This window comes from Nomascus leucogenys, chromosome X (genome assembly GCF_006542625.1).
Source record: "Nomascus leucogenys isolate Asia chromosome X, Asia_NLE_v1, whole genome shotgun sequence".
Taxonomy (NCBI): domain Eukaryota; kingdom Metazoa; phylum Chordata; class Mammalia; order Primates; family Hylobatidae; genus Nomascus; species Nomascus leucogenys.
In genome coordinates this window covers 33,421,840-33,439,132 of record NC_044406.1, presented here as the reverse complement: position 1 = coordinate 33,439,132, position 17,293 = coordinate 33,421,840, and the positions used below count along the sequence as shown (strand labels likewise).

Genomic DNA, 17,293 nt, shown 5'->3' with positions numbered 1-17,293 from the left:
AGGTTTCAGACATTCACAGCTTTTAAACAGTCTCTCACAGTCCTTATTTATGGTGCCAATGACATTTTTTTTAAAGGTAAATTATTCTGGACATAGAAGCAAATCATTAGTTGTCTGTTCTTTTCCACTGCTTCACCATTTCCCCTATCAGGCCCCAAATGTTAATCTAAATGATGCTACCCATCTCCCTTTCTCCCCTCCCCATCCCTCCCTCCCCCAAATAATACACCAGTAGTAGCCAAAAACTACACACATGCTATGCTGTAAAAATGCAGAGTTAACACTATTGGGAAGAAGGCTGTGGGTTGTGGAGATGCTTTTTGAAGATCTACAGTATTTTTTTTCTCTCCCACACACCCAGTTCTGCAAGTTTTGTCCTTCATAGAAGGCCCTTTGCTTTTTGTAGCAAAGTGCAGAAAAGGTTGCCTTGAAACACTTATCCCCTTTCCCCTTCACTGGGATGGGTGTGCAAACTATACAGCTTGAAATGGCTTTAAAGCACTTTGGAGGCTACAGGGCACAGAAACTATACTGGCTCTACAAAGGACATCTTCTCAAGCCACCTCTAAGGTGCCAAGAAAAGTAGAACTCCTTCCCTTCCCACTTGAAACCCACAGTCAGATGTGACAGGGGCTGGTACTCAGGAGCATTAATTCTTGTCATCTTTTTTGTCATCATCCTCCAAGGGGTAGGAATGCCATGTCATCCTTTCTTCATAGAAGGATATGACAACCTGTGGGCACTTGACATTGGCTTCCTTGTTAGGGACCAGGTCAGCCTCATCAGAGTTTTTCCATTTCATCAGGAACATGAGCTCTCCACTGGAGTCTGTAGCTCCAATAATCCGCTCCGGCTCCAAACCTCGAGCAAAGCCTCGTGGCTTTTCTGACTCTTCTTTCTTCTTCTTTGGTTTGCTCTCCTCTCCCTTATCTTCAGAATCAGAATCAGCTTTGCGCTTGCCTCCCTCTGATTTATCTGTCTCATGTGCTGTTTTCTGTGACTGCAGAAACTCAGCAATGAGTTCGAGGCAATCCAGGTTCTCTTTTGGCTCCCATGTGTTATCCTCATCTGAGAACCCCTTCCACTTTAGGAGGTACTCCACTTTGCCCTTTACCACTCCACAGTCGAGAACTTTTTCCACCACATATTCCTCTTCCTCCTCTTCTAGCACTTCCTCCACTTTCTTCTTGTTTTGTTTTTTCCCCATAGTGCCCGCCAGCTTTCTGGTGTAAAGGGTGATGCTGCTCAGAGCAGCACCCAAGAGCCCAAGAGGAATCGGTGCTGCACTACTGGCGCATCGCATCGAGTCATCTGGGGGAGTGGCGCCCAGGAAGGCAGCAAGCTGGGTGGCTGCAGTGGAGTCCCTCACTGAAACAGCATACTGCAGGCCCCAGCCAACGGCCCTCCCCTCAGCCGAACCTGTCTTAGACGGTTTCCTATGCTATAACTGAATACCTATGACTTGGTAATTTATAAAGAAAATAAGTTCATTTAGCTTATGGTTCTGGAGGCTGGGAACTCCAAGAGCCATGGTGTTGATATCTGGTGAGGGCCTTCCAGCTGTGTTGTGATATGTTGAAAGGCATCACATGGAAAAAGAGCAAGAATGTCCATGTCAGTTCAGTTTCTCTTTCTGTTCTCACAAAGGCACCAGTTCCATCATGAAGGCCTTACCCTGACAACTGTATTTAATACTAATTACTTCCCAAAGGATCTACCTCCAATCAATATATGAATTTGAGGGTTAAGTTTCCATCACAGGATATTTGTGACACATTTCAGCCATTGCATTCTAACCCATCCCTCAATATTTATGTCCTTCTCACCTGCAAAATACACTCATTCTATATCAATAGCTCCAAAGTCTTAACTCTTTCTAGCACCAACTCAAAAGTCCTAAGTTCAGAGTCTCATCTGAATCAGATATGAGTGAGACTCAATTCACAATTTGTCTTGAGGCAAATTTCTTCCAGCTGTTAGCCTGTGAAATTAAACAAGTTATCTATTTCAAAAATAAAATGGTTGGACAGACATATGACAGATATTCCTATTCCAAAAAGGAAAATGGGCAAAGTGAAAATAATTACAAGTCTCAAGTAAGTCCAAACCCCAACAGGAAAAAACATATTCAGTCTGAAAGCCAGAGAATAATCTCCTTTGACTGCACGCATACATCCTGTGCACACTGGTGTGGGTGTTGTGCCCTCAAGGCCTTAAGGAAGCCGCACACACAACACGTTGCTGGACTCACCCCACAATTAAGCTCTCCTGAGTTGGCTTTGCACATTAATAGCTCCGTAATTCTAGGGTCTTTGTGGTGGTGCTGCTCCCAAGACTCCATTAGGCATTATCCTAGTGGGGACTCCCTGCAATGGCCTTGCTCCCATGGATCCCCTAGGCATTGCCTTGGTGAAGGCTCTCTTTGGTGTCTTTTCTTTTGTGACATCTCTTCCTTGCTCCTCAGGCTGTCTGTGACATCCTTTGAAATCGAAATGAAGAAATCCATCCTCTGGCAGTTTTTGCATTCTGCATATCTTCAGCATTAGCACCACATAGATGTTGCCAAAGTTTATGACTTGCACCTTCCAGGCCAAACCACCTGAGGCCATTTGAGCCATAGCTGGGGTGGCTGAACACTGCTGCATTTCTGAAATGCTGGGAGCAGACACCTGAGGCAATTAAAGCAGGGACCCCTCCCCTAAATAAATTCTGCCCTCCTAGAGCTCTGGGCCCATGATGGGAGGGGCCACATCAAATACCTCTGAAATACCTTAGAGTTTTCTCCCACTATTCTGATGAGTATCCCCTGGCTTTATTCTATCCATACTAATCTTATCAATAGGTCACTTGGTCACACTCTTGGTTTCCTCTACTAAAAATGCTCTTTCATTCTCCACCATATGACTAGGCTGCAAATTTTCCAATTCTTTCTACTATGCTTTCTTTTAAAATTATAAATTCTGTTTTTATATTATCTTTCCTCTCATATTTTTTATAAGCAGTTAAAAGTAGCCATACAGCAGACTGAATGTTTTGCTACTTAGATATTTCTTTCACCAGATATGCTAGCTTCACTCTTTTTTCTGCCTTCCATAAAGAAATCAGAGATGAAGTAAGCAAATGGAAAAATATTTCATGCTCATGGATAGGAAGAATCAATATAAAATGGCCAAACTGCCCAATGCTATTTACAGATTCAATGCTATTCCTATCAAACTACAAATGACATTCTTCACAGAACTAGAAAAAAGCTATTTTAAAATTCATATGGAACCAAAACTGTTCAAGTAGCCAAGGCAATCTTAAGCAAATAGAACAAAGCTGGAAGTATCATGTTACCTAACTTCAAATTATACTAGGGGGCTACACTAGCCAAAACAGCATGGTACTGGTACAGAAACAGACACATAGACCAATGAAACAGAACAGAGAGCCAAAAAATAAGACCACACCTGCAACCACCTGATCTTTGACAAAGATGACAAAAAGAAGCAATGGGGAAATGACTCTCTATTCAATAAATGGTGCTGGGATGACTGGTTAGCCATATGCAGAAAATTGAAACTTTGCCCCTTCCTTACACCATATACAAAATTAAACTCAACATGTAAAATCCAAAAGTATAAAAATTTTGGGATGCAACCTAGGCAATACTATTCTGGACATAGGTGCTAGCAAATATTTCATGCCTAAGACACCAATTACACCAAAAGCAGAAAAATGAGATCTATTTTAAGTAAAGGGCTTCTTCAGAGAAGAGTATCAGTAGAGTAAACAGACAACATACAGAATCAAATAAAACATTTGCAAACTATGCATCTGACAAAGTTCTAATATTCAGCATCCATAAGAAACAAACATGTTTACAAGAAAAAAAAAAACAGAACCCCATTAAAAATGGTCAAAAGCCATGAACAGTTTTCAAAAAGGACATACATGTGACCAACAAGCATGTGAAAAAAAAGTTCAATATCACTAATCATTAGAGAAACACAAATCAAAACCACAATGAGATGCCATCTCACACTAGTCAGAATGGCTATTTTTTGTGCATACCACTAGAAGGCCAGTTAATGTAATTTTACTTATTTATTTTTAATCTCAATAGTTTTGAGGAAACAGGTGGTGTTTGGATACAAGAATAACTTATTTACTGGTGATTTCTGAGATTTTGGTGCACCCATCACAGGAGTAGTGAACATTGTACCCAATGTGTAGTCTTTTATCCTTCACCACCTCCCACCCTTTTCCCTGAGTCCCCAAAGACCATTGTATCATTCTTATGGCTTTGTGTCCTCATAGGTTAGCTCCCACTTATGAATGAGAAAAATGTTTGGTTCTCTGTTCCTGAGCTACTTCACTGAGAATAATGGTCTCCAAGTTGCTGCTAATGCCATTATTTCACTATTTTTATGGCTGAGTAGTATTCCACAGCATATACATACATACGTGTGTGTGTGTGTGTGTATATACACACACACACATACACATACACACACATATATATACATATATATACACACATATATATACATATATACATATATATGTGTATATATATACACCACATTTTCTTTATTTACTCATTGATTGATGGGCATTTGGATTGGTTCCGTATTTTTACAATTTAGAAATGTGCTGCAATAAACATGCATGTGAAAACATCTTTTTTGAAAAGTGACTTCTTTTCCTCTGGATAGATACCCAGGAGTGGGATTGCTGGATCAAATGGTAGATCTGCTTTTAACTCTTTAAGGAATCTTCACACTGTTTTCCACAGTGGTTTTACTAGTTTACATTCCCACCAGCAGTGTAAAAGTGTTCCCTTTTCACTACATCCACGTCAACATCTAATTTTTTTTTAATGTGCCCATTCTTGTAGGAATCAAGTGGTATGGCATTGTGGTTTTGATTTGCATTTCCCTGATAATCAGTGATGTTGAGCATTTTTTGAATATGTTTGTTGGCCATTCGTATATGCTCTTTTGAGAATTGTCTATTTATGTCCTTAGCACACTTTTTGATGAAATAACTTTTTTTCTTGCTGATTTGTTTGAGTTCCTTATAGATTCTGGATGTTCGTCCTTTGTCAGATGCATAGTTTGCAAAGATTTTCTCCACTCTGGGGGTTGTCTGTTCACTTTGCTGATTATTTCTTTAGCTGTGCAGAAGCTTTTTAGTTTAATTAAGTTCCATCTATTTATGCTTGTTTGCATTGCATTTGCTTTGGTGTTCTTGGTCATGAAGTCTTTGCCTAACCCAGTGTCTAGAAGAGTTTTTTCAATGTTATCTTCTAGAATTTTTATGGTTTTAGGTCTTACATTTAAGTCTTTGATCCATCTTGAGTTGATTTTTTTATGAGGTGACAGAGGAGGATCCAGTTGTATTTTTCTACATGAGGCTTGCCAATTATACCAGCACCATTTGTCAAATAGGGTGTCCTTTCTCACTTTATGTTTTTGTTTTTGTTTGCTTTGTCAAAGATCTGTTGGCTGTATATATTTGGCTATATTTCTGGGGTTTCTATTTTGGTCCATTGGTGCATCTGCCTATTTTTCTTTTTTTTTTTTTTTTTTTTTGAGACAGAGTCTTGCTCTGTCACCCAGGTTGGAGTGCAGTGGCGCTATCTCAGCTCACTGCAAGCTCCGCCTCCCAGGTTCACGCCATTCTCCTGCCTCAGCCTCCCGAGTAGCTGGAACTACAGGTGCCCACCACGAAGCCCCACTAATTTTTTGTATTTTTTAGTAGTGACGGGGTTTCACCGTGTTAGCCAGGATGGTCTGGATCTCCCGACCTTGTGATCCGCCCACCTCGGCCTCCCAAAATGCTGGGATTACAGGCATGAGCCACCGCGCCTGGCCGCATCTGCCTATTTTTCTAGCAGTAACATACTGTTTTGGTGACTACAGACTTGTACTATAATTTGAATCATAATGTGATGTCTCCAGATTTTTTTTTCTTTGTCTTTCTTTGGCTATGCAGGCTCTTTTTTGGTTCCATATGAATTTTAGGATTGAGTTTTCTAGTTCTGTGAAGAATGATGGTCGTATTTTGATGGGAGTTGAATTGAATTTGTAGACTGCTTTTGGAAGTATGGTTATTTTCACAATATTGATTCCTCCCAACCATGAGCATGGGATGTGTTTTCATTTGTTTGCATTCTCTATGATTTCTTTCAGCAGGGTTTTATAGTTTTCCTTGTAGAGGTCTTTCACCTCCTGGGTTAGGTATATTTCTAAGTATTTTCTTTTTTTTTTTTTGCAGCTATTGTAAAATGGATTGGGTTTTTGATTTGATTCTCAGCTAGGTAGCTGTTGCTGTATAGCAGTGCTACACAAAATTTGTGTACATTAATTTTGTATCCAGAAATTTTGCTAAATTCATTTATCAGTTCTTGAAGCTTTTTGGATGAGTCTTTAGGGTTTTGTAGGTATATGATCATATCATCAGCGAACAGTGACAGATTGACTTCCTCTTTACTGATTTGGATGCCCTTTATTTCTTTCTCTTGTCTGACTGCTCTGGCTAGGATTTCCAGTACTCTGTTGAATAGAAGTGGTGAAAGTGGGTATCCTTGTCTTGATCCAATTCTCAGGGGGAATGCTTTCAACTTTTCTTTGTTCAGTATAATGTTGGCTGTGGGTTTGTCATAGATGGATTATATTGCCTTTAAGTATGTCCCTTCTATGCTGATTTTGCTGAGCGTTTTAATTATAAAATAGATGCTGAATTTTGTCAAATGTTTTTTTTCATCTATTGAGATGATCATGTGATTTTTGCTTGTAATTCTGTTTACATGGTTTATCACATTTACTGACTTGTGTATGTTAAACAATCCCTGCATCCCTGGTATGAAACCAACTTGATCATGGTGGATTATCTTTTTGATATGCTGTTGGATTTGGTTAGCTATATTTTGTTGAGAATATTTGCATCTACGCTCATCATGGATATTGATCTGTAGTTTTCTTTTTCTGTTATGTCTTTTCCTGGTTTTGGTATTAGGGTGATACTGGCTTCATAGAATGATTTAGGAAGAAATTCCTCTTTATCTTTTGGAATAATGTCAATAGAATTGGTACCAATTCTTCTTTGAATGTCTGATAGAATTCAGCTGTGAATCTGTCTGGTCCTGGACTTTTTTGTTGGCATTTTTTTATTACCATTTCAATCTCACTGCTTGTTATTGGTCAGTTCAGAGATTCTATTTCTTCCTGGTTTAATCTAGGAGGGTTGTATAGTACCAGGATTTGTCCATATCTTCTATATTTTCTAGTTTGTATGCATAAAGGTGTTCATGTGGTATCAGTTGTAATATTTCCATTTTCACTTCTAATTGAGCTTATTTGCGTCTTCTCTCTTCTTTTCTTGGTTAATCTCACTAATGATCTATCAATTCCATTTATCTTTCCAAGGAACCAGCTTTTTTTAATTTATTTTTTGTATTTTTTAAATTCCAGTTTCATTTAGTTCTGCTCTGATCTTTGTTATTTCTTTCCTTCTGCTGGGTTTGGGTTTGATTTGTTCCTGTTTATCTAGTTCCTTGAGTGGTACCTTAGATTGCCTATGTGTGCTCTTTCAGAATTTTTAATGTAGTCATTTAAGGCTATGAACTTTCCTCTTTGCACAACGTTTGCTGTATCCCAGAGCTTTTGATTCATTGATCACTATTATCATTCAGTTCTAAGATTTTTTTTAATTTCTATCTTGATTTCATTATTAACCCAATGATCATTCAGGAGCAGGTTATTTAATTCTCATGTATTTGCATGGTTTTGAGTGTTCCTTTTGGAGTTGATTTCCAGTTTTATTCCACTGGTGTATGAAAGAGTACTTGGTATAGTTTTAATTTTAATTTTCTTAAATGTATTGAAACTTATTTTGTAGCCCATAATATGGTCTATCTTAGAGAATGTTCCATGTGCTGCTGAATAGAATGTATATTCTACAGTTGTTGGGTGTAATGTTCTGTAAATATCTGTTAAGTCTATTTGTTCTAGGGTATAGTTTAAACCCATTGTTTCTTTGTTGATTTTCTGTCTTGATGAGCTATCTAGTGCTGTCAGTGGCCATACCACCCTGAACACACTTGATCTCATCAGAATGGCTATTAATAAAAAGTCAAAAAAGAACAGATTCTAGTGAGTTTGCAGAGAAACAGAAATGCGTATACACTCTTAGTGGGAGTGTAAATTAGTTCAGCCATTGTAGAAAGCAGCATGGCACATATATACCATGGAATACTATGCAGCCATAAAAAAGGATGAGTTCATGTCCTTTGCAGGGACATGGATGAAGCTGGAAACCATCATTCTCAGCAAACTATCACAGGGACAGAAAACCAAACACTGCATGTTCTCACTCATAGGTGGGAATTGAACAGTGAGAACACTTGGACACAGGAAGGGGAACATCACACACTGGGGCCTGTTGTGGGGTGGTGGGAGGGGAGAGGGATAGCGTTAGGAGATATACCTAATGTAAATGACGAGTTAATGGGTGCAGCACACCAACATGGCACATGTATACATATGTAACAAACCTGCACATTGTGCAGATGTACCCTAGAACTTAAAGTATAATTTAAAAATGCATAAAATAAAAAAAATAAAAAGAAATAAAATAAAATAAAAAGAAAGCAGCATGGCAATTTCTCAAAGAGCTAAAACCAGAACTATTTTTTGTCATTGCAGCACTATTCACAATAGTAAAGACATGGAATCAACTTAAGTGCCCATCTATTGTAGACCAGATAAGGAAAATGTGTTACATATACACCATGAAATACTATGCAGCCGTAAAAAGAATGAAGTAATTTCCTTTGCAGGAAGAGGAACGGAGCTGGAGGCCATGATTTTTAGCAAAGTAATCCAGAAACAGAAAAGCAAATACCATGTGATCCCAATTATAAGTGGGAGGCAAATAATGAGAATGCAATAACCCAAAGAGGGGAACAACAGATACTAGGGTCTCCTTGAAGTAGAGGGAGAGAATTAAGAAAAATAAACATTGGGTACTAGACTTAGTACCTGGGTGATAAAATAATCCTTATAAGAAACACCCATGACATGAACTTACCTATATAGGAAACCAGTTCATGTACTTCTAAACCTAAAATTAAAAATTAAAAAATAACAAACTAAACTCCACAACACATAAAAAGATCATCACCATAATCAAGTAAGATTTACTCCAGGAATGCATGGACATCCAACATCTGTGAATCAATAAATGTGATACATCATATTAAAATAATAAAAGACAAAAATTATATGATCATGTCAATAGATGCAGAAAAAGCATTTGACAACATTCATCCTTCTTCATGATAAAAAATTACTCAACATATTATGTATAGAAGAAATGTACATGAACATAATGTGAAGGCCATATACTACAAATTGACAGTTAATTTCATATTGAATGGGGAAAAGTTGAAATCCTTTCCTCTAAGAACTGGAACAAGGCAAGAATTTCCACTTTCAATACTTCTATTTAATATAATACTAGAAGTCCTAAGCAGAGTAATTAGGCAAGCATAAAAAGGCATTCAAATTGTAAAGAAGAATTAAATTATCATTGTTTGCTCATGATATGTCCTTACACATACAAAATCCTAAACACTTCACTGAAAAGCTGTTAGACCAGCAAATAAATTCAGTAAATTTGCAGATTATAAAATCAACATACAAAAATTAGTAGAATTTCTATATGCTGATAGCAAACTATCTGAAAAGAAATCAATAAATTTTTCCAGTTAACAAATACAATAAAGCAAAATGCCTAGGAATAAATTTAGCCAAGTAGGTTAAATATTGATTCAGTTAAAACTCTGCAACACTAATGAAAAAATTTAAAAATGTACAAGTAAATGTCTATCTTATGTTCATGCATTGGAAGAATTAATATTGTTAAAATGTTCACACTACCTAAAAGATTTACAGATTTAATGAATCCCTGTCTAAACACCAATGCCACTCTTCATAGAAATAAAAAACAATCTTCTAAAATTAATGTGAAATCACAAAAGTCCTTAAATAGCCAAACCAATTTTAATAACAACCAAAAAAGTTAATGGCCTTATACTACAACCTGACTTCAGAGTATACTGCAAAAATACAGCAAAGCAAAGAGCATTGCATTGGCATAAAATAAGGCATATGGACAAGTGGAAAAGAATAGAGAGACCAGAAATAAATTCACACAGTTTACACCAACTGTTGTTTGACAAAGGTGCCAAGAACATGTTATGGGGAAAGGACAGTCTCTTCAACAAATAGTGTTGAGAAAACTAGATATCTACATAGAGAAGAATAAAATTAAACAATTATATTTCAGAATCTACAAAAATTAACTCAGAATGTATTAAAGACTTAAATGTAAGATCTAAAACTACGAAACTTCCAGAAGAAAACATAGGGGAAATGTTTTATGACTTTTGTATGGGCAAATTTTTTTTGATAAAACCTCAAAAGCACTGGTAACAAATGCAAAAATAGATAAATGGAACCATATCAAAATAAAAAGCTTCAGTGTAACAAAAGAACCAATCAAGAGAGTGAAGAGACAACCTACCAAATAAGAAAAAATGTTTGCAAACAATTTATCCAACAATATACTAATATCCAGAATATACAAGGAACTCAAATAACTCAATAGGAAAAAACAAACAAGTAAATAACCTGATGTAAAAATGAAAATAAATCTGAATAGAAATTTCTCAATAAAAGACATACAAATGAAGAACAGGTATGTCAAAAAAATGTTCAACATCACTGATCATCTGAGAAATGCAAATAAAAACCTCAGTTAAATATCACCTCATCCCAGTTACAATGATCATTATCAAATGGACAATATAATCCTACTGATGAGAATGTGGAGTAAAGAGGACTCATACAGTATGAATATCTCTCAAATAATTAAAAATAAAACTGCCATATTGTCCAGCAATCCCACTACTAGGTATATATTGAAAGGAATTAAATTTCGTGGGTCAAGTAAATAGCTGCCATCTGATGTTTATCCCAGCACTATCACAATAGTCAAAATATAAAATCATTCATTAATCGAATATATTTTATCATTCTACAATTTACATTTACTTAAAAACTATGTTGTACACAATAAAAGCATACAACATTACCTGTAAATTTGTAAAATAAAAGTAAGTACACTAACTAATATTACCAATATTACTAAAAATTCTTTTTGGTTTTACAAATTTTAATTTACATTATCATGACACATGAGTTAAGCCAGTTTGAGTTTGTTGTAACAACAGAAAAAAGTGATAAATATGATTTGCCTTATTTATTTAAAAGGCTGGAAACACATGTATTACTCAGGGTTCTCTAGAGGGACAGAACTAATTTTAAACTGAAGAACTTGGAGTCTGATGTTTGAGGGCAGAAAGCATCCAGCATGGGAAAAAAATGTAGGCTGTGAGGCTAGGCTAGGCTAGTCTACTCTTTTCACATGTTTCTGCCTGTTTTAACTTCTAGCCACACTGGCAGCTGATTAGATGGTACCCACCATGATTATGGGTGGGTCTGCCTTTCCCAGCCCACTGACTCAAATTTTAATCTCCTTTGGCAATACCCTCACAGATACACCCAGGGTCAATATTTTGTATCTTTCAATCAAATAAAGTCAAAACTCAGTAATAATCATCACAAGTCCACCCCTTGTCAACTTGAACCCATACACATCTTCTGAGACCCTCAAATAAAGACAGTAATAAGGTCATAATTACACCTAACATAATACAACTATCCTTTGTACCACTGGAAACTCAACAATCCCCAACACAGCTACTATCACATAAAGTTAATAATACTTAAATGCTGATATGAAGTCAAAAAATCTTATGTCACATGATAAAGAAAAAGAAAGCAAAATGATTTTTTTAGTACAATTTTATACATGCACAAACATGTTTTTAACAAAAGAAGGAGAAAATATTCATGACAATTACAGTCTCGTTTCTGCAGCTCGTTGTTGTAGCTGGTATTGATGACTACCTTCTTCCACTACCCATTCTGTATTCCCTTTTCCTTCGGCAAGCATCTCAGCAGGTCATGTCTTTTTCCCCTGGTGGAGTGACCCAAGCCTTTATTCCTGAAGGATATGAGCCATTTGTAGTTCTGTTGGATTGAGCTGTTGTAGTTTCCATTGACCTTAGTCACATGGAATGGTAACACTAAAAGACACCCTAATTAATCTCCTGTATTCCATGCATACTCTTTTTTTACCTCCGTTGTGGAATAGTAGACTGATTTCATCTTGATAATCTGGGTCAATTACCCCAGTCAACACTTTAACTCCCTTCTTGGCCTGTTGACTTAAAGGCAGGAGGAGCCCGAAGTGTCCATGTGGCAATCTTAGCTTCCAGTTTAATGGAATCATTGTGTCTCCTGGTGGCAGCCTTCCTTCCTTCCTTCTTCTGGAACTAAGACCTCTATGCCAGCAGAAAGTAATGTCACAGGAATAGGAAGCAAAAATTTTGCTAGTAGATCGTAGGAATGATGGTGAGTGGTGCCACTTCCACTTCCATCCCTTGATTCTTGGACTGGTGAATCCTGGCTATGGGAGAAACAGTACCATACATTGGATGCTCATTCAGAGCATACATAGCCTTCTGGAGAACTTTGCCCCAGCCTTGGAAAGTATTGTCATCTAGTTGGCATTGTAATTGTGACTTCAAAAGGCCATTCCACCATTCCATCAATCCATTCTCATGATGGGGAACATGGTAAGGCCAGTGAATTTCATGAGCAGGAGCCCACTGCTGCACTTCTTTAGCCATAAAGTGAGTGTCTTGGTCAGAGGCAATGCTGTGTGGAGTACCGTGATGATAGATAAGGCATTCCGTGAGTCCACAGATGGTAGTCTTGGCAGAAGCTTTGCGTGCAGGATAGGCAAACCCATATCTGGAGTAAGTGTCTATTCCAGTGAGGACAAACCTCTGCCCTTTCCACAATGGAAGAGTCCAATATAATCAACCTGCTACCAGGTAGCTGGCTGATCACTCTGAGGAGTGCTGCCATATAGAAGGTTCAGTGTTGGTCTCTGCTGCTGGCAAATTGGGCACTCAGCTGTGGCTGTAGCCAGGTCAGCCTTGGTGAGTGGAAGTGCATGTTGCTGAGCCCATGTGTAACCTCCAACCCTGCCACCATGGCCACTTTTTTCATGGGCCCACTGGGCTATGGCAGGGGTGGCTGGGGAAAGAGACTGAGTCATGTCCACAGAACGGGTCATCCTATCCACTTTATTATTAAAATCCTCCTCTGCTGAGGTCACCCGTTAGTGAGTAGCCACATGGGATACAAATATCTTCAACGTTTTTGACCATTCAGAGTGGTCCATTTACATGCCTCTTCCCCAAATTTCTTTGTCACACATTTTCCAATCATTCTCCTTCCAAGTCCCTGACCATCCAGCGAAACCACTGGCTACAGCCCATGAATCTGCCTATAATCGCACATCTGGCCATCGCTCATTCCATGCAAAGTGCACAACCAGGTGCACTGCTCGAAGTTCTGCCCACTGGGAAGATTTCCCTTCACCACTGTCCTTCAGGGATTTCCTAGAAAGGGGTTGCAGTGCTGCAGTTGTCCACTTTAGGGTAGTGCCTGCATATGGTGCAGAACCATGTGTGAAACAGGCCCTAGTCTTTTGTCTTCCTCTGTCAACTGTTCATAGGGATCTCCCCATGAGGCCATCAGTGCAGGCTGGGGGAGAGAAGGCAGGGTTACAGGAGTGGAGACCATGGGTATTTGAGCCACTTCCTCATGTAACTTACTTGTGCCTTCAGGACCTGCTCGAACCCGATCACGTATATACCACCTTCATTTGATGATGGAATGCTGCTGTGCATGGCGCACTTTATACCTAGATGGGCCAGAAAGCACCCAGTTCATGACAGGCAGTTCAGGTCGCATGGTGACTTGATGACCCATAGTCAAACATTCAGTTTCCACCAAAGCTCAGTAACAGGTCAAGAGCTGTCTCTCAAAAGGAGAGTAGTTATCTGAAGAAGTTGACAGGGCTTTGCTTTAAAATCCCAGAGGCCTCCACTCTGATTCACTTATTGGAGCCTGCCAAAGGATCCAAACAGCATCCCTGTCTGCCACTGACACCTCAAGCACCATTTGATCTGCTGGGTCATATGGCCCAAGTGGCAGACCAGCTTGCACAGCAGCCTGGACCTGTTGCAGAGCCTTCTCCTGTTCTGGACCCCAATCAAAACTGCAGCCTTTTGGGTTACTCAGTAAATGGGCCAGAGTAACACACCCAAATGAGGAATGTGTTGCCTCTAAAATCCAAATAGACCCACTAGGCACCATGACTTTTTCTTGGTTGTAGGAGGGACCAAATGCAGTAATTTATTCTTCACCTTAGAAGGAATATCTTGACAGGCCCCACACCACTGGACCCCTAGAAATTTCACTGAGGTAGAATGTCCCTTAATTTTAGTCAGATTTATTTCCCATCCTCTGGCACGCAAATATCTCACCAATAAGTCCAGTGTGTTTGCTACTTCTTGCTCACTGGATCCAATCAGCATAATGTCATAATGTAATGAACCAGTGTGATATCTTGTGGAAGCAAAAAGCAATCAGGTTCGCTCCAAATAAGATTATGACACAAAGCCAGATAGTTGATATACCCCTGAGGTAAGACAGTAAACGTATACTGCTGGCCTTGACAGTTGAAGGTAAATTGCTTCTAGTGGGCTTTGTGGACAGGAATGGAGAAAAAGGCATTTGCCAAGTTAATGGCTGCATACCAGGTACCAGGAGATGTGTTACTATGCTCAAGAAATGAAACCACCCACTGCATCTGGTACAGCAGCTGCAATTGGAGTCACTACTTGGTTAAGCTTACGATAATCCACTGTCATTCTCCAAGATTCATCTGTCTTCTGCAAAGATATTCTGTGCGGAAAACGCACAAGGGGTGAAAATCACACACACAGTACCTTTAAGAGTAAACAAGCTGTATCTCATGTAAATGGCAATGCAGATATGATACGCAAATAATATAATAAGCAAATGATATAATAAGCAAATTAATATAGGCAAATTGATATAATATGCAAATTGCACTCATCAGGGGAGAAGGGAAGAGATATATATATATATACATTTACACTCATCAGACTATGGAGGATTCACCACCAGACTGGGAAGCAACAGCCTGGGCTCCAGAGTTGGATACTTGCCTGTGCACAGACAAGGTCTCATGAAGCTTTGGCATAGTCTAGGACCCTAGCTCTTTTTGCAATGAGTTGTTTGGTACAAGGCCCAGTCACAAGGGCCCTTCATGACTGTGCTCAAGGAACACAAAAAGGCCCACTTTTTTTTTTTTTTTGCTATTGTCTACTGTTTTGCAATAACTAATACAGGTTTCTCTGAAACAGTACCGAATGAACACCTCAAGGGGCTCACACAACTTGTTCCGGAAGTTGGTGACCATTGTTTGTGTCCATGTTCAATTGAGTTCAAATTTAATATTTAACTTTTCCTCCACAATAGGCCAAATAGGAGAGCTGAACGGGGATGTGGTGGGAATCATACCCCCTGCATCTGCATCTTTTTTTTTTTTTTGAGATGGAGTCTTGCTCTGTCGCCCAGGCTGGAGTGCAGTGGCGCAATCTCGGCTCACTGCAAGCTCTGCCTCCCGGGTTCATGCCATTCTCCTGCCTCAGCCTCTCCGAGTAGCTGGGACTACAGGTGCCCGCCACCACGCCCGGCTAATTTTTTGTATTTTTAGTAGAGATGGGGTTTCACCATGGTCTCGATCTCCTGACCTCGTGATCCGCCCACCTCGGCCTCCCAAAGTGCTGGGATTACAAGCGTGAGCCACTGCGCCCAGCCCCCCCTGCATCTTTCAAGTCCTTGATGGTGGCACTAATTTCCGCAATCCCTCCAGGGATGAAATATAGTTTTTGATTTACCATTTTGCTAGGTAGAGGCAGCTCTAATGGCTTCCATTTGGCCTTTCCCACCATAATAACCCTCATCTTACCAGTCATGGAGCTAATGTGGGGGTTCGATCAGCTGCTAAGTATGTCTATGCCAATTATGCATTCTGGCACAGGGGAAATGACCATAGATGAGCCTGGGGCCTCACTGGACCCACTGTAAGTCGGACCTAAGCTAAAACCCCATTAATTGCCTGACATCCATAAGTAGTCCCTGAAATGTCTGATCTCTTTCCCCAATGCAAAGTTACTCTGGTAAAAGGCTGGAGGTCTCCTTGGGGAAGGATGGGAGAAAGATTAACAGCATATATTGTCAGTAGTGTATTGGAGCCCTTCCTCAAGGGGTCCAGGCCTTCCCTTCATTCAAGGGGTTCTGGGCATGTAAACTGGCTCAAGTTGGGAAATTGAGGGGCCGTGATTCTGTTTTTACAATTCAAATTAGTCTTTTGTCTATTCTACCTAGAAGTTTTCTGCTTACATAAATTAAGTAGGAATGCAGTAGGCTTCCTACCAGTTTCACTTCTAGGAACTCCATGATTAATTAGCCAATCCCAGAGCTCTACATGAGTCAGACTATTCTGATTACTGCTTTTTCTCTAGTGTTCATTATGATAGCTATGCTTACATTGCCTTTGATGGTTGAGTGCTGCCACTTTACCCCTGCCACCTCAGGATCCAATTATTCCCATTGTATTTAAATTTTGTAGTTGAGTGACTGTAGTTCCCACTGTTAGATCTGAAATATAGAGAGGAGCAATTACAGGGCTCTTCAAAGATACAGGTGCTGTCCTCACAAATCTATTTTGCAAGGCATTGGTCGAGGATATATTCTCTGGACCCTCCCAACTGGGATGAGTAGGTCAAAAGTAACTAATCCACCCTAGCATTCCAATCTCCCTAAGCCTTTTGATCCCTTCCTCTACATTTAACCAAGGGAGATCAGGCATTTCCAGCTCACTCACAGTGGGCCATCTTTTAATACATATTTCAACTAACCAAGCAAATAAACTGTTAGAACCTTTTCTAACTCCTCGAGCTGCAACATTAAATGCAGAGTCCCTACTTAGTGGGCCCATCAATAAATTCAGCCTAATCCAACTCTATGTTTCTTCCATCATTATCCCTCACCCTTAATATCCATCCCCATGACTGTTATCCAGATTTCTGTCTCATTTAAACAGAAAAATAAAGCAGTTCTTTTCGAGTGTAGTGCACTACCTCATGGGTCACACTCTCAAACTCACCTCTACAGGCCTGCTGGGACTTTAGTCTAGTTATAGGTCTAGAATCAAACAGTGGTGTTGG

At 39.3% G+C, this 17,293-nt stretch overlaps 1 pseudogene across 1 annotated transcript; it reads right to left on the bottom strand.

Annotated features, from left to right (window-relative positions):
• Window positions 1–649: 649 nt before the first annotated feature.
• On the bottom strand, window positions 650–1,261 carry LOC100585582 (annotated as a pseudogene). Its single transcript, XR_001114332.2, has one exon. The product of XR_001114332.2 is annotated as a chromobox protein homolog 1 pseudogene (transcript).
• Between the last annotated feature and the right edge of the window lie 16,032 nt (window positions 1,262–17,293).